Below are 24692 nucleotides of genomic sequence, written 5' to 3' on the forward strand. Positions count from 1 at the left end.
TGTAGTTACCCGTTCGGCGCGCATACTTGACCTTGAACTGAGACTTCACGGTGAGCTGCCCCTTTTCGAGCCGTTCAACAGCATGCCAGAGTTTCTCTTTTGCTTGTATTTCTATAGTTATGATTTCTTCTAGTCGTTTATATTTTACATGCCTTTAAAATTTGTTATTTATCAAGTGCTCTAAATTTAAGTAACGTTAAATATTGGGATGGCTTAATAAAAATGGGAATTCAGTAGTTGATCAGTGTTGGCTTGACTAACAACGGTGTTGGGCGCCATCACGGCCTATAATGTTATTTGGGTGGTGACAACATGCTATCAGAGCACTAGGTTCACGTAGGTCTCACAAGTGATGGGCAAGCCTAATAGAGTGTTGGGGATCGATGTTGAGACGTTTGTGCTTATCTTCAAGAGGCTATAGGGTGTTAGGAAACTACTCTTTATTCATCTTCTATCGTATAGTTGAAGGTATACTAAGTTTCTTTCTTTTATTCTCTGACAGATGGTGAGAACGCCTACAACTGACGTTCCGGACCTAGGAGGAGCTGCTCCCCCCGCCGCTAGAGGCTGAGGCAGAGGTCAAGGGAGGGCATTGGCCCGAGGTAGGGATGAGGACGTCCCAGAGTTGCCCCAGTTGCACCGCCAACGGATCTAGTAGAGGATCCCATCATTGAGGAGCAGGGTGAGGTGCCCGTAGTAGAGCCTGCCCCGGCGGATTTCATGACAGCAGTGGGCTTTCAGGAGGTTATGGGCCGTATGCTGCAGTTCATGGACTCTATGACCCAGGCTCGTTTATTTCCAGCAGACCCAGCCACATATTAGGTGGGAGAGGGAGCACAGACCTCTACTGGTCACGCTCCAGGGCATGCAGCTACAGTGTATCAGACTCTGGGTGCACTACCCGCATAGGGCCCAACCAGTTGCAGCAGTGGCATCTGAGCCTAGACTAGCTGCGGACGGTGATCCGCAGATGTTATTAGACAGATGGACTAGGCTACACCCTCCTATCTTCGGCGGCGAGCATGATTAGGATGCCCAGGATTTCATTGATAGGTGTAGGGACATACTGCACAACATGAGAATATTGGAGTATCATGGGGTTGACTTTACTCCTTTCCAGCTGGACGGCAGGGCCCGTAGATGGTGGTAGTCTTATCTTCTTGGAACACCAACGGGTTCTCCTCCCATGACTTGGGGCCAGTTCACACACCTTTTCTTAGATAGTTATATTCCACCCTCCGAAAAGGAAGAGTTGCGGTATCAATTTGAGCAGCTTGAGCAGGGTAGTTGTCAGTGACCGACTATGAGGCGAGGTTTTCTGAGTTGTCTCGCCATGCACTTATGATGCTTCCTACTGACGCAGAGAGAGTGCGGAGGTTTGTTGCGGGGCTGCACTCCGGTATTAGGGCCAATGTAGCCCAAATGGTTGCGATGGGAACTTCTTATCAGCTGGTAGTGGAGATTGCTTGGAGGATTGATGGCTACAGTCAGAGAGGTAGAGAGCAGATGCAGCAGGACAAGAGGGCCCGTTTCTCGGGAGAGTTTAGAGGTGCTCCGGCTAGGGGCAAAGGTCAGTTTGGGAGAGGTCAGCCTAGCAGGCCCCCATATTCAGCACCACCACTTCCTCGAGGTTCTCCGACGCGACCTTATTTCAGCACCATACCAGAGAGTTTTTATCGCCCACCAGTCATCCAATGTTCTTCCAGTGGGTACTCAGGCCACTAGGGTTCTTCCTACTCTTATTTTAGCGCCATGCCGGAGAGTTCATACTACCTACCGGCTATTCAGGCTTCCTCCAGTGGGTCTACAGGCCATCAGGGTCAGACGTCAGGGCAGCAAATCACCGCACCGAGGGACTATTTCGAGTGTGTAGATCTCGATCACATGAGGATATACTGCCCCAGGTTTCGGGGCAAGGCAGTGCAGCAGGGTTAGCAGCCCATGATTACTGCATCGGCTGTCCAGCCGCCCAGAGATGGAGGGCGGACTGGTAGGGGCCGTCCAAGAGGTGGAGGCTAGGCAGGGGGAGGTCAGCCAAATACTGTTCAGTTAGGCGAAGGCCAGCTAGCCGGCGCTCCAGCCAGATTCTATGCTTTTCCGGCCAGACCAGATACATTGGCCTCAAATGCCATGATTACAGGTATTATCTCTGTTTGCGGTAGGGATGCTTGGGTGTTATTTGATCCAAGGTCTACCTATTCATATGTATCATCTCTGTTTACTCATTTACTGGATATTCCTCTTGAGTCTTTAAGTACTCCTGTTTATGTGTCCACTTCTGTGGGTGATTCTGTAGTTGTGGATCGGATCTATCGATCCTATGTGGTCACATTCTACGGTTACGAGACTAGAGCAGACCTTCTGTTGCTTGATATGACTGACTTTGAGGTCATCCTAGGCATGGACTGGTTATCCCCATATCACGCCCTCCTAGATTGCCATGCCAATACTGTTACTTTAGCTATGCAAGAGATGCCGAGGTTGGAGTGGAAGGGTTCCTTCGTTAGTACATCTAGTCGAGTCATCTCTTTTCTGAAGGCTCGACATATGGTCGAGAAGGGTTGTTTGGCTTATCTAGCTTATTTTCGAGACACCACCGCAGAGTCTCCGACGATTGATTCGGTGGCAGTAGTCCGGGAATTTGCCAATGTGTTTCCTTCTAACCTTCCAAGCATGCCACCGATTGTGATATTGATTTCTGTATTGATTTGGCTCTAGGTACCCAGCCTATATCTATCCCACCGTACCATATGGCTCTGAAAGAGTGGAAGGAACAACTTGAGGAGTTGTTAGCAAAGGGTTTGTTAGACCACGTGTATCACCTTGGTTTGTGAAGAAGAAAGATGGGACTATGCGGATGTGCATTGATTACCACTAGTTGAACAAAGTTACAATTAAGAACAAGTACCCGTTGCTGCGTATCGATGATTTGTTTGACCAGTTGCAGGGTGCTATGGTGTTTTCTAAGATTGACTTGAGATCGGGGTACCATTAGTTGAAGATTCGGGACTCAGATGTTCCGAAGACTGCCTTCTGTACTAGATATGGCCATTATGAGTTTCTAGTGATGTCCTTCGGCTTGACTAATGCCCCAGCGGCGTTTATAGATTTGATGAGCAGGGTGTTCAGGCCTTATATTAATTCGTTCGTCATTGTTTTCATTAACGACATTTTGATCTACTCACGTAGCCTGGGGGAGCATGAACAACATTTGAGAGTGGTGCTTCTAACATTATGAGAACAAAAGCTATATGCTAAGTTCTCCAACTGTGAGTCTTGGCTAGAGTCTGTGGCATTCTTGGGACATGTTGTGTCGGGAGAGGGTATTAAGGTGGATCCTAAGAAGATTGAGGCAGTTCAGAGTTGGCCACGTCCCACTTCGGTGATTGAGATCAGGAGTTTCCTGGGTTAGTAGGTTATTATCGCTGGTTCGTGCAGGGCTTTTCATCCATTGCAACACCTTTGACTAGATTGACTCAGAAGGGTGCTCCGTTCCTTTGGTCCGATGATTGTGAGGCCAGCTTTTAGAAGCTCAAGACAACTTTGACTACAACACCGGTTCTAGTGTTGCCTTCCGGTTAGGGGATGTATATGGTGTATTGTGACGCGCTTCACGTGTCGGATTGGGTTGTGTATTGATGCAGGAGGGGCGAGTTATTGCATATGCTTCATGTCAGTTGAAGATTCATGAGAAGAAATACCCTGTGCACGACCTAGAGTTAGCTGCGATTTTTCATGCTCTTAAGATATGGAGGCATTATCTGTATGGGGTGTCATGTGAGGTTTATAATGATCATCGCAGCTAACTATATTTGTTCAAGCAAAGGGATCTCAATTTGAGGCAGCGTAGAGGGCTTGAGTTACAGAAGGATTATGAAATCACCATTCTTTATCATCCCGGCAAGGCAAATGTGGTCGCGGATGCCTTAAGCAGGAAGGTAGAGAGTATGGATAGCTTGGCATTCATTCAGCAGAGGAGAGGCCACTAGCTTTTGACATTCAGTCCTTGGCTAATAGACTTGTGAGGTTGGATATTTCAGAGCCCAGCCGAGTTTTTGCATGTGTTGTTGCCCAGTCTTCACTCAGTCCTTGGCTAATAGACTTGTGAGGTTAGATATTTCAGAGCCCAGCCGAGTTTTTGCATGTGTTGTTGCCCAGTCTTCACTATTGGGGTAGATCAAGGCTCGACAATTAGATGATCCGCATTTGGCAGTTCTCAGAGAGACGGTGCTACAGGGTAGTGCCAAGGAGGTTTTATTGGTGAGGATGGTGTTCTGCGACTCCAGGGTCATCTATGTGTTCCTAATGTCGATGGCTTGAGGGAGAGGATTCTAGAGGAGGCACACAGTTTACGGTATTCTAGTCATCCAGGTGCTATGAAGATGTATCGTGACGTGAGACATCATTATTGGTGGCAATGGATGAAGAAAGACATAGTGGAGTATGTAGCTAGGTGTCTAAATTGCCAGCAGGTCAAGTATGAGCACCAAAGGCCAGGTGGCCTACTTCAGCAGATGACTATACCCGAGTGGAAAACGGAACGCATCACTATGGACTTTGTAGTTAGATTGCCGTGGACCTTGCAGAAGTTTGATGCAGTTTGGGTCATTGTCGACAGGTTGACCAAGTCGGCACACTTCATTCCGGTTGCGACTACCTATACTTCAGAGAAGTTGGCCCAGATTTATATTCGGGAGATAGTTTGGTTGCACGGTGTGCCTATTTCCATCATATCAAATAGAGGCCCTCAATTCACTTCCCATTTTTGGAGATCCGTGTAGAGTGAGTTGGGGACCCGCGTAGAGCTCAGCACAACATTTCATCCACAGACCAACGGGCAGTTGGAGTGGACAACTCAGATCTTGGAGGATATGCTTAGAGCATGTGTGATTGACTTTGGAGGGCAGTGGGATCAGTTCTAGCCCTTGGTCGAGTTTACTTACAACAATAGTTATCAGTCCAGCATCGAGATGGCTCCGTTTGAGGCTTTATTCGATTGATGATGTCGTTATCCCATCGGATGGTTTGAGCCCGGCGAGGCTAAGTTATATGGTATTGACTTGGTGAAGGATGCCTTGGAAAAGGTAAAGCTGATCCAGGAGCGACTTCGCACAGCAAAGTCCAGACAGAAGAGTTACGCAGATTAGAAGGTGTGGGATGTATCATTTATGGTCGGCGAGAAGGTTCTCTTGAAAGTCTTGCCGATGAAGGGTATTATGAGATTCGGGAAGAAGGGCAAGTTGAGCCCCAGGTTTATAGGCCCATTTGAGGTGTTGAGGCGAGTTAGGGAGGTTGCTTATGAGCTTGCTTTACCTCCCAGCCTATTAGGAGTTCTTGTGGTTTTTCACGTGTCTATGCTTCGGAGGTACCACGCCGACTTGTCATATGTGTTAGACTTCAGCACTATTTGGCTAGATGAGAGCTTCGATTATGAGGAGGAGCTAGCTGCTATTATTGATAGACAGGATCGTAAGTTGAGATCCAAGAGGATTTCCGCAGTAAAGGTTAAATGGAGGGGCCAACCAGTCGAGGAGGCGACCTGGGAGTCCGATGAGGACATACGGAGCAGATATCCACACTTATTCGGCACTTCAGGTATGAATCTAAACCCGTTCGAGAACGAACGTTTGTTTAAGAGGTGGAGAATGTAACAACCCGACCAGTCATTTTGCTTTCTAGAACCCCGTTCCCCTAAATAAGACTTCCCGTACTTGCTTTAACTGATTTATGACTTGCGAGGATGGTTAGTTCGGGATTTAGAAGAGATTGGGTTGAAATCAGAACACTTGGTTCCTTAAGGATGGCTTAAAAGGCCAAGTTTTACTTCGGACAACTTTTTGAGTAAACGACCCCAAAATCGAGATTTGATGGTTCCAATAGGTTTATATGATGATTTCGGACATGGACGTGTGTTCGGATCAGGTTTTGGATGACCCGGGAGCGTTCTGGCGCCTAATAGTGAGAGTTGGTTCTTGAAGGTTTTAGAAGCTCTTTTATATTTGGTTTGGCGCGAGTTTTGGTGATATCGAGGTCCAAATGGAATTCCGAGGCCGGGAATAGTTCCGTAATGTCATTTAAAACTTTCACGCAGAATTTGGAGTGATTCCGAGTAGTATAAGTACGTTTCGGCGCATTGGAAGTAAATTGATGAACTTGAAGTTCTTAAGTTTGATTCAATTGGTTTTAGGGCGTGATTCTTAGTTTCAATGTTATTTCAGACGTTCCGAGAGTTCGAGCAAGTCCGTTTTATGATTTCAAATTTGTTGGTACATTCGGGCGGGGCCTCTGGGGCCCCGAGCGTCAATCAAACGAGGCCCGGACCAAGTTGAAGGTTTGAAGCAAGAGGTGAAGCTCCAGATGCTGTCATAACCGCACCTACGGTTGGTCAGCTGCAAGTGCGAGCTCGCAGGTGCGCGCAATGCCTCGCAGATGCGGCCCAAGAAGAGGAGCCTAGGTTCCGCAGATGCGGCTCCTTTTTTGCAGAAGCGGGACTGCAGGAGCGGGAGCCCATCAAGGGTTAGGTACCTAGGGTTTTGATAAAAATGAGATTTAACCACGAAATTTGTTATGGAATTTAGTAGAAATCATATATTTAATTTCCTAAGGTTATGGGTAACAACTTCCTTTAAAAATTTCAGGAATCCGAGCATGTGGGCCCGAGGGTGAATTTTAGGAATTTTTCAATTTAGTTTGGGTAATCGCTTAAATGGTGGAAATATGAACTTTTGAGCGTAGATTGATTAGTTTATGTAATGTTTGACTAGTTTCGAGTCGTTGAGCATCAAATTTGGAGGTTTGTGCGCTTTTTTGAATTGAGAAGTAGGCTTTGAGACGAGGTAAGTCTCCTTTCTAACCTTGTAAGAGGGAATTAACCCCATAGGTGAATTAAATAAATATTTGTACCTATCTGTGGGGGCTACGTACACACATGGTGACGAGAGTCCGTACATAGCTACTATCATGTTATTTCCCGGATAGTTTAGGACCCGTATCATGCTATATTTGAAATGCTTGCGTCCTTACTTGCTATTATAATCACTTAAGTCATGCTAGAAATTGATAAAATAATTATAGAAGGTTATACTCACTTGTTTGAGGATTTGTATGAAATACTTGACTGAAAATGGGAAATGTGTGCTTTTTTCAAAATAAATTGTTATTGTGGATCGGGCTGAGCACCTCGGTAGTAAATAGACGGATCTATGGTCTGCACCGTTCGACCCTCCGGCAGTGCACAGTTTAATATTATGTTGGATCGGGTCATACGACCTCGGCATATTTTCGCATGTTAACTATTCGGAACTCTCTGTGATTTATACTATTTAAATGCCTTGAAATGTAAGTTGTTAAATGATATGACTGAAATTGAAATTATATTTATGAAAGATGAACTTATCACTTCTTGTTATTAAACTGTCATTATTATTCATGATATCCATGCTAGCATAATACTTTAATTATATTATTGTCAGCCCTAGTAAGTGTCAACCCCTCGTCACTACTTCTTCGAGGTTAGACAGGATACTTACTGGGTACATATTGTTTATGTACTCATACTACGCTTCTGTACTTAATTGTACAGGATATTAGGCAGGTGCATCTAGTTACCCGTCTGGCGCGCATACTTCACCTTGGACCGATACTTCACGGTGAGCTGCCCCATTTCGAGCAGTTCAGCAGCATACCGGAGTTTCTCTTTTGCTTGTATTTCTATAGTTATGATTTCTTCTAGTTATTTCCGTTTTGCATGCCTTAAAAATCCGTTATTTATCAAATGCTATAAATTTAAGTAAAGTTAAATAATGGGATGGCTTAATAAAAATTGGAATTCACTAGTTGATCAGTGTTGGCTTGCCTAACAACCGTGTTGGGCGCCATCACGGCCTATAATAAAATTTGGGTCGTGACACCCGGGGTGATATAAAATGGTGATATCATAGTCTTTCAATAGCTCCAATCATCTCCTCTGCCTCAAATTGAGATCCTTTTATTTTAACAAGTACTGAAGAATCCGATGATCCGTGAATATCTCATACGACACGCTGCAAAGATAGTGCCTCCAAATCTTTAGTGCATGAATAATGGTTGCAACCTCTAAGTCATGAACAAGGTAATTCTTTTCAGAAATTTTCAACTTCCGCGACGCTTATACAGTCACCCTGCCATCTTGCATTAATACTGAACCAAACCCTATACGAGATGCATCACAATACACCATGTAGGATCCTGAACCGATGGGCACACCAATACTGGCGTCGTAGTCAAAGCAGCCTTGAGCTTCTGAAAGCTCAACTCACACTTATCCGCCCATCTGAACGGGGCACCCTACTCGGTCAATCTAGTCAATAGGGTTGCTATGGATGAAAACTCCTCCATGAACCAGCGATAATAACCCGCAAAACCTACGAAACTCTGGATCTCTATAGCTGAAGTAGGTCTAGGTTAGTTCTGAACTGCCTCAATCTTCTTAGGATCTACCTTTATGCCCTCTGTCAATACAATATGCCCCAAGAAGGTGACCGTGTCTAACCAAAACTCGCACTTTGAAAACTTGGCATATAACTAGCTACCTCTCACAGTTTGAAGTACAATCCGAACACTACAAGAAAAGTGCTAATTACATGAAAATTTTACCTGAGAATTTTATCTGCAGAAAATACCTGCGGATTTTTATGGAAAAAATTAAAATTCCTAAATTTAGAATACTTTACGTGCGAAAAATATTTTTCCAGGAAATTCCATAGGTAATTTGGTGCCATTAAGGGCCAAAATATTTTTGACGAAATTACCGAGGGAACAAATCAGCAAGTACATTTTCGCAGGAAAATTCGCAGGTAATTAAACAAAGAAAATGGAAAAACTTTCCTATGATAATCCATAGGTAAATCCCCCGGTAGAGATACATACCAATTTACTTGGGAATATTTTCTTGGGAATTTACCCGGGGATTTGCTTATTTAAGGAATTACCTGGGAATGTTGTTGCTGCCGATTTAATTGGAGATTTTTCTAGGGGATATACTTGGGGATTATCTTAGCTGAGGAACTACCTAGAGCTATTGTTGCTTCGGATAAAGCTGGGGATATGTTTTTGGGGATTTACTTGGGAATTTTCTTACTTGAAAAGTTACATAGAGATTTTTGCTATACATTTAGTTTAAAAAAAATTTCTTGCGAATTTGTGTTTTTGGAAGAATTACATGGGAATTTTATTATCGCAATTTTTGCTAAAAACTTGTTCTCGGTGATATAGCAGGGAATTTTCTTACCTGAAAATTTATTTGGAATTTTGATTAGGATTTGCCTTATATAGGATTTAAAAAGAAATTTTATTGTTGCTGATTTAGGTGAATATATAATACTTAAAAATTTTACCGTACGATTTTATAGTACCATATTTAAACTTAAATTTCTATAAATACTTAAAAAATTATTATTTAAAATCTTAAGAAAATATCATTTTTTAACTTAAAAAGTACATATATTTTCTAAAAGGTTGAAAAACTTGATTTGTAAAACACATCCTTCCGTATTAATTTTACATATAAATATATATTTTGTCTATTGCTAAGGTAAATATTATTAAAATGCTGATTCTGTATAAGACTTAATGATATATATATATATATATATATATATATATATATATATATATATTCGAATTGAACATTACAAGTCATTAAGCATAATATAGTCAGTCATTAATTTTAAAACAAATCCAATGAAAAAATAATTATTATAAATTTTGTTATTTTAAGAACTAAAATTTTAATATGGTCGATATAAAAGGATATAACAAAACTAAGATGGCATATTTTAGTTAATATCATCAGAAAATATACTTAATTGTGCATAAGTGCACAATTTAAGTTTAATTTTTAAGCAAAGAAAAATATGTTACATTTATAAAATATAACTAACTTTTTAGAATTATTTATCTTATGTATGTTATTTTTTACATGTAGTTAAAATAATAAAATTTGATTGTAGTATGTATAAAATGATATTTGTTTGTAAATTTTAGTATTGGAACTTAATTTCAAGTGATCATATGATTTTACTTGCTAACATCATCTCTCGATTAAATTCTAACATATTAAAATAACTTAATCTTGTATATATGTTGTTAGGATTAACGAAATAATTCTTACCAATTATGATGTACAATAATTCTTGTTAGTTATTATAATATTTATAAGAAAAAGTTAATGTGGTATTCTAGTAAAACAAATGGAACTTTTGACACAAAACTAAGAACATTATTAAACTAAATGTAATATAATTCACTTGCTTTTACTTCTAAAAATAATTTTGTGATTGATTTATGAAATCCTTAATTAATATATCCTTTTTCAAAACAAACCTAAAAAAAGAAGAAAGAAATTAAATAATAAGAGGGAAACTGTAATGAAACAATAAAGAAGAATATTGCAAAGAAAGAGAGAGAGACTATTCTTATTGATTTTGGGATGAATTACAATGGAATATGACCTCTCTATTTATAGGGAAAGAATGACTTAGCCACCAAGTAAAATTTCTAAAATCTCTCTAAAATATAGACGTTCACCTTAAATAAAACTCTATTTATAACACTCCCCCTTGAATATCTATTCGGATAATGTGCCTCGTTAAAACCTTAACTAAGATAAAATCCAGTGAGAAAAAAAATTCTAGAGAAGGAACAAGAGTACACATATTCAGAAATACGCCTTTTGGTTGCCTCGTTAAAAACCTTGCAAGGAAAACTCAGTGGGACAAAACCTTGTAAGGGAAAAAGAGTACAACACGTATTAACTCCCCCAGATGAGAGCATCAATTCACATCCTTGAGCCTTCGCATCCCAATCTTGTATACTAATTTCTTAAAGGTTGACGTCGGTAGAGATTTTGTGAACAAATCAATTATCACTTGAACGAATTTGTTGCACATTGATATCACCATTCTTTTGAAGATCATGAGTGAAAAATAACTTTGGTGAAATGTGCTTTGTCCTATCTCCTTTTATGAATCCTCCCTTCAATTGGGCTATGCATGCCGCATTGTCTTCATATAAAATCGTGAGTAGTTTGTCACACTTCAAACATTTGTCTCGAATAAGATGTATTATAGACCTCAGCCACACACATTTTCGTCTTGCTTCATGAATAGCAATTATCTCAGCATGATTAGATGAAGTACCCACGATTGATTGCTTAGTCGATCGCCAAGATATGTGTAACGACCCGACCGATCGTTTTGAGTTTTGCACTTTGCTTGCCAGTTCTCGGGCATGACTTGCCCTGTGTAGTACATTATGACTTATGTAAGCCGTTGGTTTTGGTTTTTAGGGTAATCAGAATGAATTTGGAAGAACAGTTCTCAGTTTGAAGCTTGGAATTGAAAATGTTTGACCAAGATTTGACTTGTTTGTATATGATCTCGGATCGTAATTTTATGATTTGGTTAGCTCCGTTAGGTGATTTGGGACTTAGGAGCGTGATCGAATGCATTTTGGAAGTCCGTGGAAGGATTAGGCTTGAATTGGCGAAATTAAGATTTCGGCGTTTTCCGGTTAATAGGTGTGATTTCGATATAGAGGTCGAAATGAAATTCCGGAAGTTGCAGTAGTTTCGTTATGTCATTTGGGATGTGTGTGCAAAATTTCAGGTTATTCGGACATGGTTTGGTTGGGTTTTTGATCAAAAGCGTATTTCGGAAGATTTTTAGAAACTTAAGCTTGAATCCGATGTGTTTTGGGTGAATTGATGTTATTGAGGTGTTTTGATGATTGAAACAAGTTTGAATAAGGTATTGGGTTATGTTTGTGCTTTTGGTTGAGGTCCCGGGGGCCTCGGGGTGATTTTGGATGGTTATCGGAGAAGTTGGAATTTTGTTGCAGCAGCTGATATTGCTGCTTCTGGTATTTCCGCATCTGCGGATTGGGGACCGCAGATGCGGTGCCGCACGTGCGGAAGAGTAATCACAGAAGCAAAATTTGGTCAGGTGAGCAGATACCGCAGAAGCGGTCAAGAAGGCCGCATCTACGAAGCCGCAGATGCGGAGGTTTAACCGCAGATGCGATTTTGGGTTTTAAGTGAGGAACCGCAGAAGCGGTGTCGTGGGCGCACCTGTGGTAGCGCAGGTGCGAGTGTAAAACTGCAGATGCGGAAATTGTTATTTTAATGAAGACTGCAGATGCGGTGGAAAAGTCGCAGAAGCGGGACCGCAAAAGCGGTAATGGGACCGCAGGTGCGGAATTACCTGGGCCAGTAAGTATATAATGTTCCTTCGTGAAATTTTGCTAAGTTCTCCATTTTTGAAGACGAGAAGCGAGCTAGGGCAGTGAATTCAAGGGAGAATCGAAGAGAAACAGTTGGGTAAGTTCCCTAAGCCTCATTACTCATGTTTATGATCATTTTTCCATTGTTTAATCATGGCATTAGTGGAAATTAAGGAAGAAATTGAGGGATTAGGGCTTGAGATTTAAGAGACCTTTTAGTGGGGATTTGAGGGGCCATTTGAGGTCCGATTTTGATGTTCTTGATATGTATGAACTCGTATGAGGATGAGGATTCTATTGATGTGAAAATTTCTGAGTTTCGAGAAGTGGGCTCGGGGCTCTAGTTTTACTAATTTCGGGATTAGTGCCCGTTATTGATTATTTTCGCTTGGGCTTTGTTCCCTTGGAATATTTTGACGTCCTCGTTCTGATTTTGGATAGATTCGATGCGTGTGGAGGATGATTCGAGGGGCAAAGGCGTCGCGAGCTAGAGATGTAGCCGGTTCGAGGTGAGTAATGATTGTAAATGATGTTCTGAGGGTTTGAAACCCCGGATTGCACATCGTAGTGCTATATTAAGGTGAGGCACACGCTTGATGACGAGCGTGGGGTCGTGCACTTATGGAGACTGTGACTTAGTCCGTCCCGATTGATGATTTTACCGCGTATTTGACTGAACTCTATTTGTTATCATCATTATTTGGGTTGTATGCCATGATTGGGCTTCGTGCCAACTATTTGGACCCTTCGGGGATTGCTGTTGATGTTTCCTCACTGTTTTGACTTTATACTTGAACTCAGTCATGTTATTTCCACTGTTTTCAAAAGCTCAGCCATGTTTACTCTGTTTTAATACTCAAATGATATTTAAATGATGTTTTGGGCTGAGAAATACTGTGTTACGGTTGCCCGAGAGGCTTATGTGATTTTTGACTGAGTAAGGCCGAGGGCCTGTGTTGTGAGGATATTTTTGGGATCGAGCTGCACTCCGCAACGGTGATACATATCTTTGGCATCAGGCTGCACACGGCAGCGGTGATACACTGATTTGATTATGAGGCCGAGGGCCTGAGATTGTATGCCACGAGGTGGCTTGATATTTATATGAGGTCGAGGACCTGTTTATGATGCCATGAGATGGCTTGATATTGCGCTTGGGCCGTAAGGGGCCCCTCCAGGAGTCTGCGCACCCCTAGTGAGCGCGGGTACCCAGTGTGATGTGAGATATAGCCCGAGGGGCTGGTATTGTTTGATGTGATTGCCCGAGGGGTTGATACTATTCTATGTGATTGCTCGAGGGGCTGGTACTGTTTTAAGATATTGCCCGAGGGGCGGATTTGTTGATATTGTGCCCGAGGGGCGAACCTTATGTGCTTATCTTTCTTATTTGCCTGTCATTTGCTTGCTTAATTGTGTACATGTGCCCGAGCGGCGGATTTCTGTGCTTATCTGCACTAGTTGTTCTGCATTCATTTGCGCAACTGTTGATAAAGTCATTTTCAAAGAGTTTTAAACTGAGCTAAAATGTTTTAAGGGATTTTTCAGCTTCATTGCTTTCCTACTAGTTTTGTACCACTTCTATACAGCATGTTGATGCACCTTTCGTGATTTCTTGTCACTGAGTCTTTATTTATGATTATTACTCACTGAGTTGGAGTACTCACTTTACTCCCTGCACCATGTGTGCAGATTCAGGTATTCTACACCCGGTAGCGGGTTTTTGGCTGATCGGAGGCAGAGTTATCGGAGTTTAGCAAGGTAGCTGCCGGCATTCGCAGCACCGTTTTTCTCCTTCCTTATTGTATTAGTTTGTACTTTTTTCATTCCAGACTTTGTCAGTTGTATTTAGATTCAGTAGATGCTCATGACTAGTGACACCCCGGTATCGGGCTGAGTTGGGTTGTATTCCGCAAATTGTTATGTATTATCATTGTTACTTTCGAGTTATTATCATGGTTTAGACGTAATGCTTATCGTTTAATTGCTTAAAACTGGATTAGAAAATGTGTCGGCTGGCCTTGTCTTCACGAGAGGCGCCATCACGACCGAGTCTGGGTTTAGGGTCGTGACAATATGGCGGTGCCTCCAGATGTAAACACATAGCCTGGTTGAGATCGAGCCTTGTGTGGGTAAGATAAATACCCAACACTGGCATAACCAACAAGATCGGGACTATAATTATTTCCATAAAATAAGCCCATATCGGTAGTCCCTTTTAGATACCGCAATGTGTGTTTGATTCTATCCAATGTCTCCTTGTAGGCGCAGAGCTATATCTTGCTAAGAAATTAGCTGAAAAAAGTTATGTCAGGCCTTGTAGTGTTAGCAAGATACATTTGTGCGCCAATTGCACAAATGTCACGACCCAACTCCATGTCAGACCGTGATGGCATCCAGCACCGTTTCTAGACAAGCCAATGTGACGACCCGACCCGTCGTCTCATGAGTTACCGCTCCGATTTCCCCATTTTCAGCTTCCTTATGCTTCATTATCCATATCTTGTGTAATCGAGTCGATTTGAAGTGGTTTTAATAAGAAATGAGACACTTAGTCTCTTTTAAGAAGCCTTAAGTTGGAAAAGTCAACCGGACGTTGACTTATGAGTTAGAGGGCTCGGATGTGAATTTCGATGGTTCGGTTAGCTCCGGGAGATGATTTGTGACTTAGGAGTGTGATCGGAAGTGGTTTTGGAGGTCCGGTGTAGAATTAGGCTTGAATTAGCGAAGTTAGTATTTTGGCGAAATCCGGTTGATAGGCGAGATTTTGATATAGGGGTCGGAATGGAATTCCGAGAGTTATTTGGGATGTGTGTGCAAAGTTTCAGATCATTCGGACGAGGTTTGGTAGACTTTTTGATCGAAAATGTGTTTTTAGAGTTTTTGAAAATTTTAAGGTTGAATCCGACGAAAAATTTGTGTTTTGATGTTGTTTTGAGCGTTCCGAAGATTGGAACAAGTTTGAATGATGTTTTAGGATTGGTTGGCATGTTTGGTTGAGGTCCCGGGGGGCCTCGGGTGAGTTTCTGGGTGGTTTCGGACCATTTTTAAGCCATTTTTAACTGCTAGTTTTTAGCCACAGCAGTGTTCTATGCGATCGCGGGGAATAGGTTGCGATCGCGGTGAGTAAAATGTGAGAAACGTGCCAATGAATCGCGATCGCGGAAAGCCTTCCGCGATCGCGTAGAAGAAATATTCTGTTGCGTTGATCCCACTTCGGAAGCTTATATCTCACAATCTATAAGGAATTTGGAGATGATCCGAAAATGAAAATTGTAGCCCTTTTTGTCGTGTTTTCAGAAATGTAAATTAATTGGAATTTGAAGTTGTGTACAAAAAGTCATGGTGGTTGCACTATAGGCTGCCCGGGAAGGTCTCTAATACACAGGGATGACTTTGAAAGCTTATATCTCGCAATGTATAAGGAGTCAGGAAATGAGCAACATATGAAATTATATCCCTATGTGTCTAGTTTTCAGAACATCAAACCATTTGTAATTTGGAGTTGTGTGCAAAAAGTTATGACCGTTATATTGGAGGCTGTCTGGAAGAGCTGGGAACTGTTCATCGCGATCGCGAAGCATCGACAGCGATCGCGAAGAGTAAATTTTGGGCTGGAAAAATTGTTCTCCGCGATCGCGAAGCATTTTCCGCGATCGCGAAGAGTAAATACCTGGGCAGAATGTTTTAAAACACGTCAGTCGCGATTTTGGGGCTCATTTACTCCATTGTTGATATTTTTGAGAGCTTTTTGAAGGAAATTGAAGAGTGATTCAAGGAGAATCGATTGGAGGTAAGATTTTTGAACTTAAAACACGATTATATTGTGAAATTGGTCTAGAAATTCATGGAAATTAAGCCTAAAATTGATGAACTAGGGCTTGAGTTTTTGATATTTCAAATTGGGATTTGATGGGTCATTTGAGCTCGGATTTTTTAGAGTTCTTAGTATGTATGAACTCGTGAGAAGATGAGGAATCCATTAATGTTAAATTTTCTGATTTTTCGAGAAGTGGGCCCGGGGCTCGGATTTTGCTAGTTTCGAGATTTTTGCTATTTTTCGATTGTTTTCGATTGGGTATTGTTCCCTTAGCATATGGTGATGTATTCGCTCTGATTTTGGTTAGATTCGACGCGCGTGGAGGCCGAGTTGAGGGGCAAAGGCGTCGCGAGCTAGAGATTTCACCGGTTCGAGGTGAGTAATGATTGTAAATGATAGTCTGAGGGTTTGAAACCCCGGATGTGCACATCATAGTGCTGTATTGAGGTGACTTGCACGCTGGATAGCGAGCGTGGGGTAGAGCACCGTTGGGGATTGTGACTTGGTCCGTCCCGATTGATGAAATTACTACGTATTTGACTGAAACTAATTGTTATCATCATATTTTGGGCTGATTGCCATGCTTGGGCTTTCTGCCAACTATGTGAATCCTTAAGGGATTGATATCACTGTTTTCGCATTACTTTGCATATTATTTGATCTCGGTCCAGGGTTTTAATACTATTTTGCAAACTCAGTCATTTTTCTAAGATTTGAAAACTTAAACAATATTTTATTGACGGTTTGAGCTGAGAACCATTATTTTAATATTGCCCAAGTGGCTTATGTGCATTTCTGGACTGAGTGTGGATCGGGCTGCGCGCCGCAGCGGTGTTGTATTGATATTGAGGTCGAGGGCCTGGTTGATGCCACGAGATGGCTTGATTATTTGCGCTTGGGCTGTAGGATCCCCTCCGGAGTCTGTACACACCCCCAGTGAGCGTCGTCGACGTTAAATATATGGATGGCTCGGGCTGCACGCCGAAGTGGGTACCGTAGTGTACCGTCATATGCATTGCATTGCACTCATGCATTTGTTCCTATTTGTATTATTTGTCATGACATTCCAGCACTCGCATTTCATTGGCTACCATGCTATTTCTTGCACTGTTTACCTGGTACCCTGGTGTTATTGTTTAATGGAGTGTTGTGCCCGAGGGGCTGACTTATGTGCTGTCTTGCACTATCTGTTTCCCATTCATTTGCTTAATTGTTGGAAAAAGACATTTTCGAAAGAGGTTTTTAAACTGAGCCCAGATATTTCTAAAGATTATACGGTTTCACTGTTTTCTCAAAGGGTTACACTGTTCTATATAGCATTATGGCTTGCTTTACGTGGTTTCTTGTTGCTCAGTTATTATTTACCTTTATTACTCACTGAGTTGGAGTACTCACTTTACTCCATGCACCTCGTGTGTAAATGCAGGTATTAGTTTACCCGGTAGCGGGTTTGAGCTGGTTGAGGATTTGCTATCGTAGCTGAGCAAGGTGACCGCCAGCGTTTGCGGCACCGAATTTCTTCCTTTTGATTCCAGATTGTATTCTATGTATTACAGGCTTTGTAGTTGTATCAAATATCCTTCTAGATGCTCGTGACTTGTGACACCCCGATTTCGGGCTGAGTCGGGATGGGTTCTCTGTTTTTATCACATTTATTCCGCAATATGATTTCATTATCTATGATTCAGATTTATTCATGCTAAGTAACTGTTAAAAGAGGCGTTGTTGTTCTGTTGGCTGGCCTTATCTTCACGAGAGGCGCCATCACGACCGGGTTTTGGGGAATTGGGTCGTGACAGGATCATTGTCCAACACACTTAAGCAAGTGAGTTCATCTTCTGAAAGTGTGGACAAATCTATAATGCATGTATTGTTTACTCTTTTTCCCTGTGAAACAATCTTGTCAATGGTAATATTAATCACAAAATATTTGGTAGTGGTGAATGCTACCAAGTTACCTTTATCCCATAATTGTGATACACTGATTAGATTTTACTTTAGGCCATCTATCAAGTAGACATTCTCAATAGAGTGATAAACAGTCTTAGCTACCTTTCCAACCCCAATGATCTTACCTTTCTTCCCATTTCCAAAGGATTACCTCCTTTGAGGTCCTCAAGTGAAAGGAACTGGTTCTTGCTTCCTGTCATACGCTTTGAGCAGCCACTATCCATGTACCATATTTGGCTGCTCCCTTTCACTTGACCCATAAAAGGAAATCAGGGGTTAGTCTTAGGAACCCAAACTAGTTTGGGTCCCTTTCTATAGGCAAAAGGGTGAATCAGATTCTTTTTAGCCCAACTTGGCAGCCTATTTTTCCCTTGAACAAATGCTTTATTCTTTTTACTAGCCTTTTCTTTTGCAATACATTCAGATTTATAGTGACCAGTTTTACCACAGTGTGTGCAAATTTTGTTCTCAGGAAGTGTGAGGTACTTGCTTTTGGGATCCCACTTAGGTGCAGGGATCCCGTATCCAAGTCCTCTCTTATTGCTACTATGGTGTTCATGTAGCCATGAAAGTGCATCGGAGGATCTATTCCATTTACAGGTTCTATCTAGCTCGTGCTTAACCTTGTTTAGATCCTCCTTAAGGACTCTTATCTGCTCATCTCTTTTGTACAACTCATCTTTCATTTTTCCTACATTTTCTTCTAAAGTGAGTTGTGTGTGATCAGATTTCTTTTTACTAGTTCCTAATTTCAATTTTAGATTTTCAGATTTAAGCTCTAGGACTGTGGTGTCAAGTTCATGAACCTGGTTTTTCAACTCAGTATTTTTACTATCACTTTCATTAGCCCTAAGTTCCAGGTTTTTGCACTTAGCTTTCAAAATCACACACTCCTTAGACAGCTGTTTGTTTTCATTGTTTAGATCCTCAGATTCATCAATGAAATCCAGGAGTAACTCAGATAGCCTTTCTTTAGACAAAAATCTAATCTTGTCTTTGAGATGAATTATACTTACCTCAGATTCCTCATCGGATTCTCCAATTGCCATAAGTACTTGTTCATCTCCATCTACATCCTCTGAGTCATCATCTGAGCTCACCCCAAGCAGCAACCATAGCCTTTGTTGATCCTTTGTTCTTCTTGTGATAAACCTGTTCCTTCTTCCTGTTCCTTCGTTCAGCTCTTTCCTTTTTCCATTCAATTTCCCATTGAGGGCAGTTTTTGATGTGGTGATCAGTCTTCCCACACTTGTAACACCCCTCATTGGTTTGTTTTTCAAGAACCCTTGGTTTGATGTAGCTTCCACTTCTTGAAGGACCATTTTCTCTCATTAGGTACTTCTTGAAGTCCTTTGTGATCATGGTAATTTCATCCTCCTCTAGATCAACACCTTTAGTGATTCTGAATGCCATTCTCCTTTCCTTCTTGGGTGCATCCATCTTCATGGTTTGCCTTCTAAGTTCATAAGCAGTGAGATTTCCAATTAGCTCATCCAACTTAAGAGTGGCAATGTTCTTTGATTCCTGAATAGCTGTGATTTTGCTTTCCCAAGAGATTGGCAGTACCCTTGTCAAAATCTTCTCAACTTTGTCTTCTTCAAGAATAACCCTTCCAAGAGACATAAGTTCATTTGTCAGTGTAGTGACCCTAGTATACATCTCTTGGATAGTTTCTCCTTCCTTCATAGTAAAATTCTCATATTGAGAATACAGCAGTGTTCCTCTGGACCTCTTCACTTGAGGTGTTCCTTCATGAGCCACTTGCAAAGTGTCCCAGATTTCCTTAGCAGTGGTACAGCTTTGGATCCTGCTGTACTCATCTGGACCTAGTCCACATACAAGCCATTTCTTGGCTTTAGCATTTTTCTCCCACTTCTTCAGGTCTTTAGCGGTGCAGTTAGCCCTTGTCTTTGGCACGTCCACTCCTTCAGCATTCTTCTTTGTAGTTGCTAAGGGACCATCAGTGACTATGTCCCAGAGTTCATAATCTTCTCCAATGATGTGATCCCTCATCCTGTTTTTCCACCAAGAGTAGTAGTGGCCATTAAAGAGTGGAGGCCTATCAGTGGATTGCCCTTCCCAGTTCCCAGGTGGTGCACTCATGTTGATCTTTTCCTAAGGTTTTAGCCTCTTCAAGGATAACCTGCTCTGATACCAATTGATGTTCTAAACGTCAATACCACACAAGGGGGGGGATGATTTGTGTGGTACTCAATTTTTCGCTTAAACTGCTTCTAGAAGGACCTGGTTCTTCTAGGTGTACTTATTACTACTGTTTGCGGAATTAAAAGTACATAAATTAAAGAACACAGAGATTTTACGTGGAAAACACCTGGCTCAAAAGGTGAAAAAACCACGACCTACTACTCAGTAGGATTTTCCCAAACTTCCACTAAAATCACTGAGCCAAAACTGCATTTACAAAACTCTTTGTAAACCTAAGGATTAACTCTAATCCCGTTGTGGCAACTAGCCTCTAACTGCTGCGACAACTTCAAGTTAACTCTAACTTGAATACTCAAAGTACCTAATACAATTGCTTCTATGAAAGCTGGAAAGGTACAACTTAAACACCTACTACAATTGAACTAGAATAAAGAAAGACACATAAAACTCTTAATGGAGCTGGTTCTTCAAATCTGGTTCTTGTNCGAGATTTTTGCTATTTTTCGATTGTTTTCGATTGGGTATTGTTCCCTTAGCATATGGTGATGTATTCGCTCTGATTTTGGTTAGATTCGACGCGCGTGGAGGCCGAGTTGAGGGGCAAAGGCGTCGCGAGCTAGAGATTTCACCGGTTCGAGGTGAGTAATGATTGTAAATGATAGTCTGAGGGTTTGAAACCCCGGATGTGCACATCATAGTGCTGTATTGAGGTGACTTGCACGCCGGATAGCGAGCGTGGGTAGAGCACCGTTGAGGATTGTGACTTGGTCCGTCCCGATTGATGAAATTACTACGTATTTGACTGAAACTACTTGTTATCATCATAATTTGTGCTGATTGGCATGCTTGGGCTTCGTGCCAACTATGTGAATCCTTCAGGGATTGATATCACTGTTTTCGCATTACTTTGCATATTATTTGATCTCGGTCCAGGGTTTTAATACTGTTTTGCAAACTCAGCCATTTTTTCTAAGATTTGAAAACTTAAACAATATTTTATTGACGTTTTGAGCTGAGAACCATTATTTTAATATTGCCCAAGTGGCTTATGTGCATTTCTGAACTGAGCATGGATCGGGCTGCGCGCCGCAGCAGTGTCATAGTGATTTCTGGTTATATGGATGGCTCGGGCTGCGCGCCGCAGCGATATTGTATGGATATTGAGGCCGAGGGCCTGGTTGGTGCCACGAGATGGCTTGATTATTTGCGCTTGGGCTGTAGGAGCCCCGCCGGAGTCTGTACACACCCCCAGTGAGCGCCGTCGACGTTAAACATATGGATGGCTCGGGCTGCACGCCGCAGTGGGTACCGAAGTGTACCGTCATATGCATTGCATTGCACTCATGCATTTGTTCCTATTTGTATTATTTGTCATGACATTCCAGCACTCGCATTTCATTGGCTTCCATGCTATTTCTTGTACTGTTTACCTGGTACCCTGGTGTTATTGTTTAATAAAGTGTTGTGCCCGAGGGGCTGACTTATGTGCTGTTTTGCACTATCTGTTCGCATTCATTTGCTTAACTGTGGGAAAAAGACATTTTTGAAAGAGGTTTTTAAACTGAGCCCAGATATTTCTAAAGATTATACGGTTTCACTGTTTTCTCAAAGGTTTACACTGTTCTATATAGCATTATGGCTTGCTTTATGTGGTTTCTTGCTGCTCAGTTATTATTTACCTTTATTACTCATTGAGTTGGAGTACTCACTTTACTCCCTGCACCTCACGTGCAGATGCAGGTATTGGTTTTACCCGGTAGCGGGTTTGAGCTGGTTGAGGATTTGCTATCATAGCTGAGCAAGGTGACCGCCAGCGTTCGCGGCACCGGATTTCTTCCTTTTGATTCCAGATTGTATTCTATGTATTACAGGCTTTGTAGTTGTATCAAAGATCCTTCTAGATGCTCGTGACTTGTGACACCCCGATTTCGGGCTGAGTCGGGATGGGTTCTCTATTTTTATCATGTTTATTCCGCAATATGATTTCATTATCTATGATTCAGACTTATTCATGCTAAGTAAGTGTTAAAAGAGGCGTTGTTGTTCTGTTGGCTGGCCTTGTCTTCACGAGAGGCGCCATCCCGACCGGGTTTTGGGGAATTGGGTCGTGACAGCCAAGAGTGAACAACCTAGTGATTTCCCATTTTTATTAAAAGATTCAATAGCTAAATTTATAAATCAACCAAAAGCGGAAACAACTAAAGGAAATGGTAACTGTAGAAATACAACCCAAAATCGTAAGTCAACTAATGTGTGCCAAGATCTAGTGTCACAAGTATGTGGGCAACTAGTAGAATATAAAAAAGATGGCTATCCTACTGCCTGAAATAGACAAGACATAAATAAACAAAAGAGAGACTCCAGCATGCTGCTGAACGATTCGGAAGGGGGAAGCTCACCGTGAAATCTCGAACCAATATCAAGTGCATGCGCCGGACGGGTAACTAGATGCACCTGCCTTAGATCCTGTACAATTAAGTACAAAAGTGTAGTGTGAGTACATAAACAAAATTTACCTTGTAAGTATCCAGTCTAAGCTCAAAGAAGTAGTAACGAGGAGTTGACTTTGACACTTACTATGGGCTAACAATAATGTATTTAAAATGTAATACTAAGCATGGATTTCATGAATACTTCTGAAAGCTCAATAACAGGTAATAACAAGTTCTTCTTTCTCAAATATTAATTCGAAGTTCAATTTTATCATTTAACCGCTTACATTTCAAGACACTTAAGAAATATCAATCATGGAGAGTTCCATAGAATTATCATCCAAAATTATGCCGAGGTCGTACGGCCCGATCCAACCTAATATTTAAATTGTGCTCTACCGAAGGGTCGAATGGAACGAACCATAGATGCATCTATTTACTACCGAGGCGTTCGGCCCGATCCACAAATAGCAAATATTTTTAAGGAAAACACAAATTTACATTTACAGTCAAGTATTCTATTAAATCTTCAAGTAATTGAAGTTAGCCTTTCAAATAAAGCAGATACGGGTCCTAAACTACCCGGACAATAGCATAATAGTAATTACGTACGGATTCTCGTCACCTCGTACGTACGTAGCACCCACAAATAGGTACACACATTTATTTAATTCACCTATAGGGTTAACTCCCTCTTACAAGGTTAGAAAGGAGACTTACCTCGTCTCAAAGCCCATTTCCCGATTCAAGAACGTGCTCAAACCTCCAAATTTGGTGCCAAACGACTCGAAACTAGCCAAACATTGTGTAAATTAATCAATATATTCTCAAAAGTTCATATCCCCACTATTAAAGTGATTACCGAACCCAAAATGCAAGATTCCTAAAATTCACCCCGAGCCCACGTGCCCGGATTCCCGAATTTTTCGGAGAAAGTTGTTAACCCATACCCTAAGGAACATAAATATATGATTTTTTCTAAGTTCCATAATTATTTTTGTGGTAAAATTCCATTTTTATTAAACCCTAGGTTTTTCATTTAAACCCATGATTTCTACCAATTTTCATGTTAAAATCTACCTATAATCTATGTATCAAACTCATATTAAGTAAAAATTACTTACCTCACAAAGCTAGGTCGAAATCCCCTCCTAAAAGCTCTCCAATCGCCCCAAGTGTGGAAGAAAATGTGATAAAAATGGCATAAGTCCGTATTAAATGAACCCCTACTGCCCAACGACTTTTGCACCTGCAGAGCATTGGACGTATCTACGGTCCCGCACCTGCGACAAGAAATTTGAAGGTTCGCCTTTTCCTCACCTGGTCGTGCTCCACATCTGCGGACACAAGGAGCAGGATATGTGAGCCCTTTCCGCTCCTGCGACCACAGTGTTCGCACCTGCGGTCTCGCAGGTGCGTAAATTCCTCTGCACCTGTGGTGCCTGGGCTTCCTTCGTCTTTCTGCTTCTACGGATCATGGCTCGCACCTGCGAGCTCGCACTTGCGGCTGGCCAAGTGCAGGTGCGGTTATGACAGAACTGGAGCTTCTATGGCTTCTCCCAACTTCTAACTTAGTCCGAGCCTGATCCGATCGACACTCGGGGCCCCCGGGGCCCCGCCCAAACATACCGACAAGTTTGAAATCGTATAACAGACTCGCTCAAACTCTCGGAATGCTCAAAAAAATATTAAAATAATAATCGTACCCCAAAAGTAATTGATTCAAACTTATGAAATTCAAGTTCTTCTATTCGCTCAAATGCGCCGAAATGTTCTTAAACAACGTGGAATGATACCAAATTTTGCGTGCAAGTCTTATATGACATTAGGGAACTAGTCCCGGTCTCGGAATTCCATTTGGACCTCGATAACACCAAAACACACTCCAAACCAAATTTAAAGAACTTCTAAAATCTTCAATGAACTAACTTTCACTATTAGGCACCAAAACGCTCCCGGATTATCCAAAATCCGATCCGAACTTACGCCCAAGTCCGAAATTATCATATGAACTTATTGGAACCGTCAAATCCCGATTCCGAGGTCGTTTACTCAAAATATTGACCGAA

Source organism: Nicotiana attenuata, chromosome 1, assembly GCF_001879085.1.
Source record: "Nicotiana attenuata strain UT chromosome 1, NIATTr2, whole genome shotgun sequence".
Taxonomy (NCBI): Eukaryota; Viridiplantae; Streptophyta; class Magnoliopsida; order Solanales; family Solanaceae; genus Nicotiana; species Nicotiana attenuata.